We start from the raw sequence: 15,386 nt of genomic DNA on the forward strand, positions 1-15,386 counted from the left end.
ATCACCACCGATCCCACAGAAATACAAACTACCATCAGAGAATATTACAAACACCTCTATGCAAATAAACTAGAAAATCTAGAAGAAATGGATAAATTCCTCAACACATACACCCTCCCAAGACTAAACCAGAAAGAAGTTGAATCTCTGAATAGACCAATAACAGGAGCTGAAATTGTGGCAATAATCAATAGCTTACCAACCAAGAAAAGTCCAGGTCCAGATAGATTCACAGCCGAATTCTACCAGAGGTACAAGGAGGAGCTGGTACCATTCCTTCTGAAACTATTCCAATCAATAGAAAAAGAGGGAATCCTCCCTAACTCATTTTATGAGGCCAGCATCATCCTGATACCAAAGCCTGGCAGAGACACAACAAAAAAAGAGAATTTTAGACCAATATCCTTGATGAACATTGATGCAAAAATCCTCAATAAAATACTGGCAAATCGAATCCAGCAGCACATCAAAAAGCTTATCCACCATGATCAAGTGTGCTTCATCCCTGGGATGCAAGGCTGGTTCAATAAATGCAAATCAATAAATGTAATCCAGCATATAAACAGAACCAAAGACAAAAACCACATGATTATCTCAATAGATGCAGAAAAGGCCTTTGACAAAATTCAACAACCCTTCATGCTAAAAACTCTCAATAAATTAGGAATTGATGGGACGTATCTCAAAATAATAAGAGCTATTTATGACAAACCCACAGCCAATATCATACTGAATGGGCAAAAACTGGAAGCATTCCCTTTGAAAACTGGCACAAGACAGGGATGCCCTCTCTCACCACTTCTATTCAACATAGTGTTGGAAGTTCTGGCCAGGGCAATTAGGCAGGAGAAGGAAATAAAGGGTATTCAATTAGGAAAAGAGGAAGTCAAATTGTCCCTGTTTGCAGATGACATGATAGTATATCTAGAAAACCCCATTGTCTCAGCCCAAAATCTCCTTAAGCTGATAAGCAACTTCAGCAAAGTCTCAGGATACAAAATCAATGTGCAAAAATCACAAGCATTCTTATACATCAATAACAGACAAACAGAGAGCCAAATCATGAGTGAACTCCCATTCACAATTGCTTCAAAGAGAATAAAATACCTAGGAATCCAACTTACAAGGGATGTGAAAGACCTCTTCAAGGAGAACTACAAACCACTGCTCAAGGAAATAAAAGAGGATACAAACAACTGGAAGAACATTCCATGCTCATGGGTAGGAAGAATCAATATCATGAAAATGGCCATCCTTCCCAAGGTAATTTACAGATTCAATGCCATCCCCATCAAACTACCAATGACTTTCTTCACAGAATTGGAAAAAACTACTTTAAAGTTCATATGGAACCAAAAAAGAGCCCGCATCACCAAGTCAATCCTAAGCCAAAAGAACAAAGCTGGAGGCATCACACTACCTGACTTCAAACTATACTACAAGGCTACAGTAACCAAAACAGCATGGTACTGGTACCAAAACAGAGATATAGATCAATGGAACACAACAGAGCCGTCAGAAATAATGCCACATATCTACAAGTATCTGATCTTTGACAAACCTGACAAAAACAAGAAATGGGGAAAGGATTCCCTATTTAATAAATGGTGCTGGGAAAACTGGCTAGCCATATGTAGAAAGCTGAAACTGGATCCCTTCCTTACACCTTATACAAAAATGAATTCAAGATGGATTAAAGACTTAAATGTTAGACCTAAAACCATAAAAACCCTAGAAGAAAACCTAGGCATTACCATTCAGGACATAGGAATGGGCAAGGACTTCATGTCTAAAACACCAAAAGCAATGGCCACAAAAGCCAAAATTGACAAATGGGATCTAATTAAACTCAAGAGCTTCTGCACAGCAAAAAAACTACCATCAGAGTGAACAGGCAACCTACAAAATGGGAGAAAATTTTCGCAACCTACTCATCTGACAAAGGGCTAATATCCAGAATCTACAATGAACTCCAACAAATTTACAAGAAAAAAACAAACAACCCCATGAAAAAGTGGGCAAAGGACATGAACAGACACTTCTCAAAAGAAGACATTGATGCAGCCAAAAAACACATGAAAAAATGCTCACCATCACTGGCTATCAGAGAAATGCAAATCAAAACCACAATGAGATACCATCTCACACCAGTTAGAATGGCAATCATTAAAAAGTCAGGAAACAACAGTTGCTGGAGAGGATGTGGAGAAATAGGAACACTTTTACACTGTTGGTGGGACTGTAAACTAGTTCAACCCTTGTGGAAGTCAGTGTGGCGATTCCTCAGGGATCTAGAATTAGAAATTCCATTCGACCCAGCCATCCCATTACTGGGTATATACCCAAAGGACTATAAATCATGCTGCTATAAAGACACATGCACACGTATGTTTATTGCGGCATTATTCACAATAGCAAAGACTTGGAACCAACCCAAATGTCCAACAATGATAGACTGGATTAAGAAAATGTGGCACATATACACCATGGAATACTATGCAGCCATAAAAAATGATGAGTTCACGTCCTTTGTAGGGACATGGATGAAATTGGAAATCATCATTCTCAGTAAACTATCGCAAGAACAAAAAACCAAACACCGCATATTCTCACTCATAGGTGGGAATTGAACAATGAGAACACATGGACACAGGAAGGGGAACATCACACTCTGGGGACTGTTGTGGGGTGGGGGGAGGGGGGAGGGATAGCATTGGGAGATATACCTAATGCTAGATGACGAGTTGGTGGGTGCAGCGCACCAGCATGGCACATGTATACATATGTAACTTACCTGCACATTGTGCACATGTACCATAAAACCTAAAGTATAATAATAATAATAATAATAATAAAAGAAAAAAAAAAAAACTTATGGGACACAGTGAAACGATTGCTAAGGGGGAAATTTATAGCTATAAGTGTTTATAAATTTAAAAAAACATGAAATATCTCAAAACAACAAAAATCTTCACAACTTAAAAAATTGGAAAAAAAAAAAACAAACTAAACCCAAAGCTATATAGCATAAGGAATGAAATAATAAAGAGTAGAGCAGGGGTAAATAATATAGAAAATAGAAAAATAATATAGAAAATCAGCAAAATCAAGAGCTGGCTCTTTAAAAAGGTAAACAAAATCGACACAATTTTAGCTAAATGGACTAAGATAAAAAGAGAATACTCAAGTTACTAAAATTAGAAATGAAAGTGGAAACATTACTGCTTTCTACAGAAATAAAGATTATGAGAGTACTGTGAATAATTGTACAACAATTTGGACAAAGTACATGAAAGGAACAAATTCTTAGGAATACAAAGCCTACCAAGATTAAGCTAAAAAAAAAAAACAAAATCTGAATAAATCTATAACTAGTAAAGAGATTGAGTCAATAAAGAAAAATTCCCCGTAAAGAACAGTTCTGGACCTGATGGCTTTATGGGTGAATTCTACCACAGATTTAAAGAACATAAATTTTTCTCAAACTTTTCCAAAAAATTTAGCTGTGTAGGGACGCTTTTTAACTTATTCTGAGGCCAGCATTACCATGATACCAAAGCCAGACAAAGACACTGCAAGAGGAGAAAACTACAGACCAAATATCCCTTAGGAATACTAATGCAAAACCCTGAACAATATACTAGCAAACTGAATTCAGCATCATGTTAAAATAACTCTACACCATGACCAAATGGGATATTTATCCTTGGGTTTCAAGAATGATTTAACACATGAAAACCAGTGTACTATCACATTAACAGAATAATTTTTTAAAAAGCATAGCCTTGATTGGTGCAGAAAAGTAATTTGGCAAAATTCAACACCATTTCAGGGTAAAAAAATACTCAACAAACTACAAATCAAAACAAACTGTCTCAACATAATAACCTTTGGTTTAAATTAAAAGCTTTTTTTCTAAAATCCATAACAAGAGAGAGATGGCCATTTTGCCACTTCTATTTCTAGTCAACATAGAACTGGAAGTCCTAGACATAGCAATTATGCAAGAAAAAGAAATAATAGGATCTATACTGGAAAGGAAAAATAAGATTATCTCTGTTTGCAGATAGTATGACCTTATATGTATTTATATAAATTTAGAAAATTAGCAGGATATACAGTTCGCACACAAAAATCAGTTGCATTTCTGTGCACTAACAATGAACAACCAGAAAAGAAAATTACAAAAGCTATTGTGAACAATGCCGCAATAAACATATATGTGCGTCTTTATAGCAGCATGATTTATAGTCCTTTGAGTATATATCCAGTAATGAGATGGCTGGGTCAAATGGAATTTCTAGTTCTAGATCCCTGAGGAATCGCCACACTGACTTCCACAATGGTTGAACTAGTTTACAGTCCCACCAACAGTGTAAAAGTGTTCCTATTTCTCCACATCCTCTCCAGCACCTGTTGTTTCCTGACTTTTTAATGATCGCCATTCTAACTGGTGTGAGATGGTATCTCATTGTGGTTTTGATTTGCATTTCTCTGATGGCCAGTGATGGTGAGCATTTTTTCTTGTGTCTTTTGGCTGCATAAATGTCTTCTTTTGAGAAGTGTCTGTTCATGTCCATTGCCCACTTTTTGATGGGGTTGTTTTTTTTTTCTTGTAAATTTGTTTGAGTTCATTGTAGATTCTGGATATTAGCCCTTTGTCAGATGAGTAGGTTGCGAAAATTTTCTCCCATTTTGTAGGTTGCCTGTTCACTCTGATGGTAGTTTCTTTTGCTGTGCAGAAGCTCTTTAGTTTAATTAGATCCCATTTGTCAATTTTGGCTTTTGTTGCCATTGCTTTTGGTGTTTTAGACATGAAGTCCTTGCCCATGCCTATGTCCTGAATGGTAATGCCTAGGTTTTCTTCTAGGGTTTTTATGGTTTTAGGTCTAACATTTAAGTCTTTAATCCATCTTGAATTGATTTTTGTATAAGGTGTAAGAAAGGGATCCAGTTTCAGCTTTCTACACATGGCTAGCCAGTTTTCCCAGCACCATTTATTAAATAGGGAATCCTTTCCCCATTGCTTGTTTTTCTCAGGTTTGTCAAAGATCAGATAGCTGTAGATATGCGGCATTATTTCCGAGGGCTCTGTTGTGTTCCATTGATCTATATCTCTGTTTTTGTACCAGTACCATGTTGTTTTGTTTACTATAGCCTTGTAGTATAGTTTGAAGTCAGGTAGCGTGATGTCTCCAGCTTTGTTCTTTTGGCTTAGGATTGACTTGATGATGCGGGCTCTTTTTTGGTTCCATATGAACTTTAAAGTAGTTTTTTTCAATTCTGTGAAGAAAGTCATTGGTAGCTTGATGGGGATGGCACTGAATCTGTAAATTACCTTGGGAAGGATGGCCATTTTCACAATATTGATTCTTCCTACCCATGAGCATGGAATGTTCTTCCATTTGTTTGTATCCTTTTTTATTTCCTTGAGCAGTGGTTTGTAGTTCTCCTTGAAGAGGTCCTTCACATCCCTTGTAAGTTGGATTTCTAGGTATTTTATTCTCTTTGAAGCAATTGTGAATGGGAGTTCACTCATGATTTGGCTCTCTGTTTGTCTGTTATTGGTGTATAAGAATGCTTGTGATTTTTGTATATTGATTTTGTATCCTGAGACTTTGCTGAAGTTGCTTATCAGCTTAAGGAGATTTTGGGCTGAGACAAAGGGGTTTTCTAGATATACCATCATGTCATCTGCAAACAGGGACAATTTGACTTCCTCTTTTCCTGATTGAAAACCCTTGATTTCCTTCTCCTGCCTAATTGCCCTGGCCAGAACTTCCAACATTATGTTGAATAGGAGTGGTGAGAGAGGGCATCCCTGTCTTGTGCCAGTTTTCAAAGGGAATGCTTCCAGTTTTTGCCCATTCAGTATGATATTGTCTGTGGGTTTGTCATAGATAGCTTTTATTATTTTGAGATACGTCCCATCAATACCTAATTTATTGAGAGTTTTTAGCATGAAGGGTTGTTGAATTCTGTCAAAGGCCTTTTCTGCATCTATTGAGATAATCATGTGGTTTTTGTCTTTGGTTCTGTTTATATGCTGGATTACATTTATTGATTTGCATTTATTGAACCAGCCTTGCATCCCAGGGATGAAGCCCACTTGATCATGGTGGATAAGCTTTTTGATGTGCTGCTGGATTCTGTTTGCCAGTATTTTATTGCAGATTTTTGCATCAATGTTCATCAAGGATATTGGTCTAAAATTCTCTTTTTTGGTTGTGTCTCTGCCAGGCTTTGGTATCAGGATGATGCTGGCCTCATAAAATGAGTTAGGGAGGATTCCCTCTTTTTCTATTGATTGGAATAGTTTCAGAAGGAATGGTACCAGTTCCTCCTTGTACCTCTGGTAGAATTCGGCTGTGAACCCATCTGGTCTTGGACTTTTTTTGGTTGGTAAGCTATTGATTATTGCCACAATTTCAGCTCCTGTTATTGGTCTATTCAGAGATTCAACTTCTTCCTGGTTTAGTCTTGGGAGGGTGTATGTGTTGAGGAATTTATCCATTTCTTCTAGATTTTCTAGTTTATTTGCATAGAGGTGTTTGTAGTATTCTCTGATGGTGGTTTGTATTTCTGTGGGATCGGTGGTGATATCCCCTTTATCATTTTTTATTGCATCTATTTGATTCTTCTCTCTTTTTTTCTTTATTAATCTTGCTAGCAGTCTATCTATTTTGTTGATCCTTTCAAAAAACCAGCTCCTGGATTCATTAATTTTTTGAAGGGTTTTTTGTGTCTCTATTTCCTTCAGTTCTGCTCTGATTTTAGTTATTTCTTGCCTTCTGCTAGCTTTTGAATGTGTTTGCTCTTGCTTTTCTAGTTCTTTGAATTGTGATGTTAAGGTGTCAATTTTGGATCTTTCGTGCTTTCTCTTGTGGGCATTTAGTGCAATAAATTTCCCTCTACACACTGCTTTGAATGCATCCCAGAGATTCTGGTATGTTGTGTCTTGGTTCTCGTTGGTTTCAAAGAACATCTTGATTTCTGCCTTCATTTCGTTATGTACCCAGTAGTCATTCAGGAGCAGGTTGTTCAGTTTCCATGTAGAACCAACCGAAATGTCCAACAATGATAGACTGGATTAAGAAAATGTGGCACATATACACCATGGAATACTATTCAGCCATAAAAATTGATGCCTTTATGTCCTTTGTAGGGACGTGGATGAAATTGGAAATCATCTTTCCCAGTAAACTATCACAAGAACAAAAAACCAAACACGGCATATTCTCACTCATAGGTGGGAATTGAACAATGAGAACACATGGACACAGGAAGGGGAACATCACACTCTGGGGACTGTTGTGGGGTGGGGGGAGGGGGGAGGGATAGCACTGGGAGATATACCTAATGCTAGATGACAAATTAGTGGGTGCAGCGCACCAGCATGGCACATGTATACATATGTAACAAACTGCACATTGCGCACATGTACCCTAAAACCTAAAGTATAATAATAATAAATAAATAAATAAATAAATAAATTTAAAAAAAGGAAATTACAAAAGCAATTCAATTTACAACACCCTTAAGAAAAATAAAATTTTTAAGAATTAACTCAACCAAGGAAGTAAAAGACTTGTAGAAGAAAAACTACAAAACATTGCTGAAAGAAATTAAAGAAGACATATATAAATAAAAACTCATCCCATGTTAATGGATCGGAAGAATGAATAATGTTAAGATGTCGTTTTGGAGCCAAGATGGCCGAATAGAAGCAGCTCCGGTCTATAGTTCCCAGCGTGAGCGATGCAGAAGACTGGTGATTCCTGCATTTCCATCTGAGGTACCATGTTCATCTCACTAGGGAGTGCCAGACAGTGGGCGCAGGTCAGTGGGTGAGTGCACCGTGTGCCAGCCGAAGCAGGGGCGAGGCATTGCCTCATTCGGGAGGTGCGGGGGGGTCAGGGAGTTCCCTTTCCAGGGGTGACAGATGGCACCTGGAAAATCGGGCCACTCCCACCCGAATACTGTGCTTTTCCGACGGGCTTGGGAAACGGTGCCCCAGGAGATTGTGGCCCGCACCTGGCTCAGAGGGTCCTACGCCCACGGAGTCTCGCTCATTGCTAGCACAGCAGTCTGAGATCAAACAGCAAGTCTGCAGCAAGGCTGGGGGAGGGCACCTGCCATTGCCCAGGCTCGCTTAGGTAGACAAAGCAGCCTGGAAGATGAACTGGGAGCCCACCACAGCTCCAGGAGGCCTGCCTGCCTCTGTAGGTTCCACCTCTGGGGGCAGGGCACAGACAAACAAAAAGACAGCAGTAACCTCTGCAGACTTAAATATCCCTGTCTGACATCTTTGAGGAGAGCAGTGGTTCTCCCAGCACACAGCTGGAGATCTGAGAACGGGCAGACTGCCTCCTCAAGTGGGTCCCTGACCCCTGACCCCCGAGCAGCCTAACTGGGAGACACCCCCCAGCAGCGGCAGACTGCCACCTCACACGGCCGGCCAGGTACTCCAACAGACCTGCAGCTGAGGGTCCTGTCTGTTAGAAGGAAAACTAACAGAAAGTACATCCACACCAAAAACCCATCTGTACATCACCATCATCAAAGACCAAAAGTAGATAAAACCACAAAGATGGGGAAAAAACAGAGCAGAAAAACTGGAACCTCTAAAAAGCAGAGTACCTCTCCTCCTCCAAAGGAATGCAGTTCCTCACCAGCAACGGAACAAAGCTGGACGGAGAATGACTTTGACGAGCTGAGAGAAGAAGGCTTCAGACAATCAAATTACTCCGAGCTACGGGAGAATATTCAAACCAAAGGCAAAGAAGTTGAAACCTTTGAAAAAAATTTAGAAGAATGTATAACTAGAATAACCAATACAGAGAAGTGCTTTAAAGGAGCTGATGGAGCTGAAAACCAAGGCTCGAGAACTACGTGAAGAATGCAGAAGCCTCAGGAGCCGATGCAATCAAATGGAAGAAAGGGTATCAGCCCTGGAAGATGAAATGAATGAAATGAAGCGAGAAGGGAAGTTTAGAGAAAAAAGAATAAAAGGAAACGAGCAAATCCTCCAAGAAATGTGGGACTATGTGAAAAGACCAAATCTACATCTGATTGGTGTACCTGAAAGTGACGGGGAGAATGGAACCAAGTTGGAAAACACTCTGCAGGATATTATCCAGGAGAACTTCCCCAATCTAGCAAGGCAGGCCAACATTCAGATTCAGGAAATACAGAGAACGCCACAAAGATACTCCTCGAGAAGAGCAACTCCAAGACACATAATTGTCAGATTCACCAAAGTTGAAATGAAGGAAAAAAAATGTTAAGGGCAGCCAGAGAGAAAGGTCGGGTTACCATCAAAGGGAAGCCCATCAGACTAACAGTGAATCTCTCGGCAGAAACCCTACAAGCCAGAAGAGAGTGGGGGCCAATATTCAACATTCTTAAAGAAAAGAATTTTCAACCCAGAATTTCATATGCAGCCAAACTAAGCTTCATAAGTGAAGGAGAAATAAAATACTTTACAGACAAGCAAATGCTGAGAGATTTTGTCACTACCAGGCCTGCCCTAAAAGAGCTCCTGAAGGAAGCACTAAACATGGAAAGGCACAACCGGTACCAGCCACTGGAAAATCATGCCGAAATGTAAAGACCGTCGAGACTAGGAAGAGACTGCATCAACTAACGAGCAAAATAACCAGCTAACATCATAATGACAGGATCAAATTCACACATAACAATATTAACTTTAAATGTAAATGGACTAAATGCTCCAATTAAAAGACACAGACTGGCAAATTGGATAAAGACTCAAGACCCATCAGTGTGCTGTATTCAGGAAACCCATCTCACGTGGAGAGACACACACAGGCTCAAAATAAAAGGAAGGAGGAAGATCTACCAAGCAAATGGAAAACAAAAAAAGGCAGGGGTTGCAATCCTAGTCTCTGATAAAACAGACTTTAAACCAACAAAGATCAAAAGAGACAAAGAAGGCCATTACATAATGGTAAAGGGATTAATTCAACAAGAAGAGCTAACTATCCTAAATACATATGCACCCAATACAGGAGCACCCAGATTCATAAAGCAAGTCCTGAGTGACCTACAAAGAGACTTAGACTCCCACACATTAATAATGGGAGACTTTAACACCCCACTGTCAATATTAGACAGATCAACGAGACAGAAAGTCAACAAGGATACCTAGGAATTGAACTCAGCTCTGCACCAAGCGGACCTAATAGACATCTACAGAACTCTCCACCCCAAATCAACAGAATATACATTTTTTTCAGCACCACACCACACCTATTCCAAAATTGACCATATACTTGGAAGTAAAGCTCTCCTCAATAAATGTAAAAGAACAGAAATTATAACAAACTATCTCTCAGATCACAGTGCAATCAAGCTAGAACTCAGGATTAAGAATCTCACTCAAAACTGCTCAACTACATGGAAACTGAACAACCTGCTCCTGAATGACTACTGGGTACATAACGAAATGAAGGCAGAAATAAAGATGTTCTTTGAAACCAACGAGAACCAAGACACAACATACCAGAATCTCTGGGATGCATTCAAAGCAGTGTGTAGAGGGAAATTTATAGCACTAAATGCCCACAAGAGAAAGCAGGAAAGATCCAAAATTGCCACCCTAACATCACAATTAAAAGAACTAGAAAAGCAAGAGCAAACACATTCAAAAGCTAGCAGAAGGCAAGAAATAACTAAAATCAGAGCAGAACTGAGGAAATAGAGACACAAAAAACCCTTCAAAAAATTAATGAATCCAGGAGCTGGTTTTTTGAAAGGATCAACAAAATTGATAGACCGCTAGCAAGATTAATAAAGAAAAAAAGAGAGAAGAATCAAATAGATGCAATAAAAAATGATAAAGGGGATATCACCACTGATCCCACAGAAATACAAACTACCATCAGAGAATACTACAAACACCTCTATGCAAATAAACTAGAAAATCTAGAAGAAATGGATAAATTCCTCAACACATACACCCTCCCAAGACTAAACCAGGAAGAAGTTGAGTCTCTGAATAGACCAATAACAGGAGCTGAAATTGTGGCAATAATCAATAGCTTACCAACCAAAAAAAGTCCAGGACCAGATGGGTTCACAGCCGAATTCTACCAGAGGTACAAGGAGGAACTGGTACCATTCCTTCTGAAACTATTCCAATCAATAGAAAAAGAGGGAATCCTCCCTAACTCATTTTATGAATGCAAATCAATAAATGTAATCCAGCATATAAACAGAACCAAAGATAAAAACCACATGGTTATCTCAATAGATGCAGAAAAGGCCTTTGACAAAATTCAACACCCCTTCATGCAAGAAACTCTCAATAAATTAGGTATTGATGGGATGTATCTCAAAATAATAAGAGCTATCTATGACAAACCCACAGCCAATATCATAATGAATGGGCAAAAACTGGAAGCATTCCCTTTGAAAACTGGCACAAGACAGGGATGCCCTCTCTCACCACTTCTATTCAACATAGTGTTGGAAGTTCTGGCCAGGGCAATTAGGCAGGAGAAGGAAATCAAGGGTATTCAATTAGGAAAAGAGGAAGTCAAATTGTCCCTGTTTGCAGATGACATGATGGTATATCTAGAAAACCCCATTGTCTCAGCCCAAAATCTCCTTAAGCTGATAAGCAACTTCAGCAAAGTCTCAGGATACAAAATCAATGTAGAAAAATCACAAGCATTCTTATACACCAACAACAGACAAACAGAGAGCCAAATCATGAGTGAACTCCCATTCACAATTGCTTCAAAGAGAATAAAATACCTAGGAATCCAACTTACAAGGGATGTGAAGGACCTCTTCAAGGAGAACTACAAACCACTGCTCAAGGAAATAAAAGAGGATACAAACAAATGGAAGAACATTCCATGCTCATGGGTAGGAAGAATCAGTATCGTGAAAATGGCCATCCTTCCCAAGGTTATTTACAGATTCAATGCCATCCCCATCAAGCTACCAATGACTTTCTTCACAGAATTGGAAAAAAGTACTTTAAAGTTCATATGGAACCAAAACAGAGCCCGCATCGCCAAGTCAATCCTAAGCCAGAAGAACAAAGCTGGAGGCATCACACTACCTGACTTCAAACTATACTACAAGGCTATAGTAACCAAAACAGCATGGTACTGGTACCAAAACAGAGATATCGATCAATGGAACAGAACAGAGCCATCAGAAATAATGCCACGTATCTACAACTATCTGATCTTTGACAAACCTGAGAAAAACAAGCAATGGGGAAAGGATTCCCTATTTAATAAATGGTGCTGGGAAAACTGGCTAGCCATATGGAGAAAGCTGAAACTGGATCCCTTCCTTATACCTTATACAAAAATCAATTCAAGATGGATTAAAGACTTAACTGTTAGACCTAAAACCATAAAAACCCTAGAAGAAAACCTAGGCATTACCATTCAGGACATAGGCATGGGCAAGGACTTCATGTCGAAAACACCAAAAGCAATGGCAACAAAAGCCAAAATTGACAAATGGGATCTAATTAAACTAAAGAGCTTCTGCACAGCAAAAGAAACTACCATCAGAGTGAACAGGCAACCTACAAAATGGGAGAAAATTTTCGCAACCTACTCATCTGACAAAGGGCTAATATCCAGAATCTACAATGAACTCCAACAAATTTACAAGAAAAAAACAAACAACCCCATCAAAAAGTAGGTGAAGGACATGAACAGACACTTCTCAAAAGAAGACATTTATGCAGCCAAAAAACACATGAAAAAATGCTCACCATCACTGGCCATCAGAGAAATGCAAATCAAAACCACAATGAGATACCATCTCACACCAGTTAGAATGGCGATCATTAAAAAGTCAGGAAACAAGAGGTGCTGGAGAGGATGTGGAGAAATAGGAACACTTTTACACTGTTGGTGGGACTGTAAACTAGTTCAACCATTGTGGAAGTCAGTGTGGCGATTCCTCAGGGATCTAGAACTAGAAATTCCATTCGACCCAGCCATCCCATTACTGGGTATATACCCAAAGGACTATAAATCATGCTGCTATAAAGACACATGCACATGTATGTTTATTGCAGCATTATTCACAATAGCAAAGACTTGGAACCAACCCAAATGTCCAACAATGATAGACTGGATTAAGAAAATGTGGAACATATACACCATGGAATACTATGCAGCCATAAAAAATGATGAGTTCATGTCCTTTGTAGGGACATGGATGAAATTGGAAATCATCATTCTCAGTAAACTATCACAAGAACAAAAAAGCAAACACCACATATTCTCACTCATAGTTGGGAACTGAACAATGAGAACACATGGACACAGGAAGGGAAACATCACACTTCGGGGACTGTTGTGGGGTGGGGGGAGGGGGGACGGATAGCATTGGGAGATATACCTAATGCTAGATGACGAGTTAGTGGGTGCAGCGCACCAGCATGGCACATGTATACATATGTAACTAACCTGCACATTGCGCACATGTACCATAAAACCTAAAGTATAATTATAATAATAAAAAAAATCTTAAAAAATAAAAAAAAGAAAAAGCCATTACCAAAAGGAAAAAAAAAAAAAAAAAAAAGAAGGGTTTTATAAATCAGAATTTCCTGCCTGTGTTTCAGGATCATTGCTTAAATAAAACTTTTTGTTCATGTAAAAAAAAAAAAACTATAGATTCAATGCCATACCTATAAAAATTCCAAAGAGTTTTAAAATTTTGTATTAATAGAAAAAGCCATCCAAAAATTTATGTGGAATTGCAGGAGACTCTAAATAGCTAAACAATCTTGAAAAAGAAAAACAAAGTTGGGGGACTCAGACATCCTAGTTTCAAAATTAACTACAAAGCTACAGTTATCAAAACTGTGTATACTAGCATCAAGACAGACATATGCATCAATGGAATCGAATAGAGAATTCAGAAATAAACTCTCACATACATGGTTGAATGATTTTGGACAAGGGGGCCAAGATCAATAATGGGGAAAGGATAGTCTTTTCAACAAATGGTCTGGGAAACTGGATATCCATATGCAAAATAATGAAGTTGGACTCTTGCTTAACACCATATGCAAAAAATTAAAATGAGTTTAAGACTTAAATTTAAGACCTAAAACTATAAAATTCTTAAATGAAAATACAGAGCAAAGTCTTCACAACATTGAATTTGACAATGATTTTTTGGGTACAGCACTAAAGGTATAGGTAAAAAAAAGAAAAAGTAAACAAATTGAAGTTCATGAATTATTTTAAATTGTGCATCAAAAGACACTATCAACAGAGTAAAAAGGCAACACAGATAATAGGAGAAAATATTTTCAAATCATATATCTAATAAAAGAGTAATATCCCAAATGCATATAAAGAATATCTAAATGTCAAAAACGTAATATAATGCTATAGTAATCAAGACAGAGTGGTATTGACTAAATAATAAAAATACAAATCATTGTAAGCTATAGTTCTGTTGTTGTTTTAAAAAAATGTAATCAATGGGACAGAATAGAAAATCTTGAAGTAAACTGTAAATATATTTAATCAATTATTTTTTTAAACAAATGCTAAGGTCGTTAATCAAGGAAAGGCTAGTCTTCAACAAATGATGCTAGAATAATTAAATAAGTTACAATTACAATTGCAAAGACTTTTGCAAAAACATTCAATAAACCATGTCCTATAGCTTATATAATATACAAAAATTAACTATAATTACATTATAAACCTAAATATAAAACCAAAACTGATAAATCCTTCAGAAGGAAACATAGTATAATGCCTCTGTGACTTTGGTTTATGCAGATATGACTTAGATGAGACAAAAAGGGCAAGAATCATGAAAGAAAACAACTTGGTAAGTTAGACTTCATCAAAATTACAACTGTTCTTTGAAAACCAGTATCAAAAAATTGAAAATACAACCCCAACACTTGGAGAATATATCTTAAAATGCATATCCAATAAACATCGTTATCCAGAGCATATTAGAAACACTCACAGCTCAATAATTTTAAAAAGCACAATTTAAAATGAGTAAAACATAGGTTGTGTTTTTTTTATATTTTATTATTATTACACTTTAAGTTTTAGGGTACATTGGAAGCACTAGTCTATGACCGTGGTTCTCTATGGTTAACTATGTTTACTCATAGAGAACCATGCTCATAGACTAGTGCTTCCGAGTCTTAAATGCACATTGAATCACTAGAAGTATGGTTAAAATATGCACTCTTAAAATTATGCACTTAAAATATGGGAGAGAGCCTAGAATTCTGTTTTCCAACAAATTCTACTGTTATTGGTTCATGAACCACACATTGTGTGTAAGCCCTTTGACATTATGCAGTTTCTAACTAAGTTTCTCATAGATGGAAAATAAAACTC

This window comes from Pongo abelii, chromosome 8 (genome assembly GCF_028885655.2).
Source record: "Pongo abelii isolate AG06213 chromosome 8, NHGRI_mPonAbe1-v2.0_pri, whole genome shotgun sequence".
NCBI lineage: Eukaryota > Metazoa > Chordata > Mammalia > Primates > Hominidae > Pongo > Pongo abelii.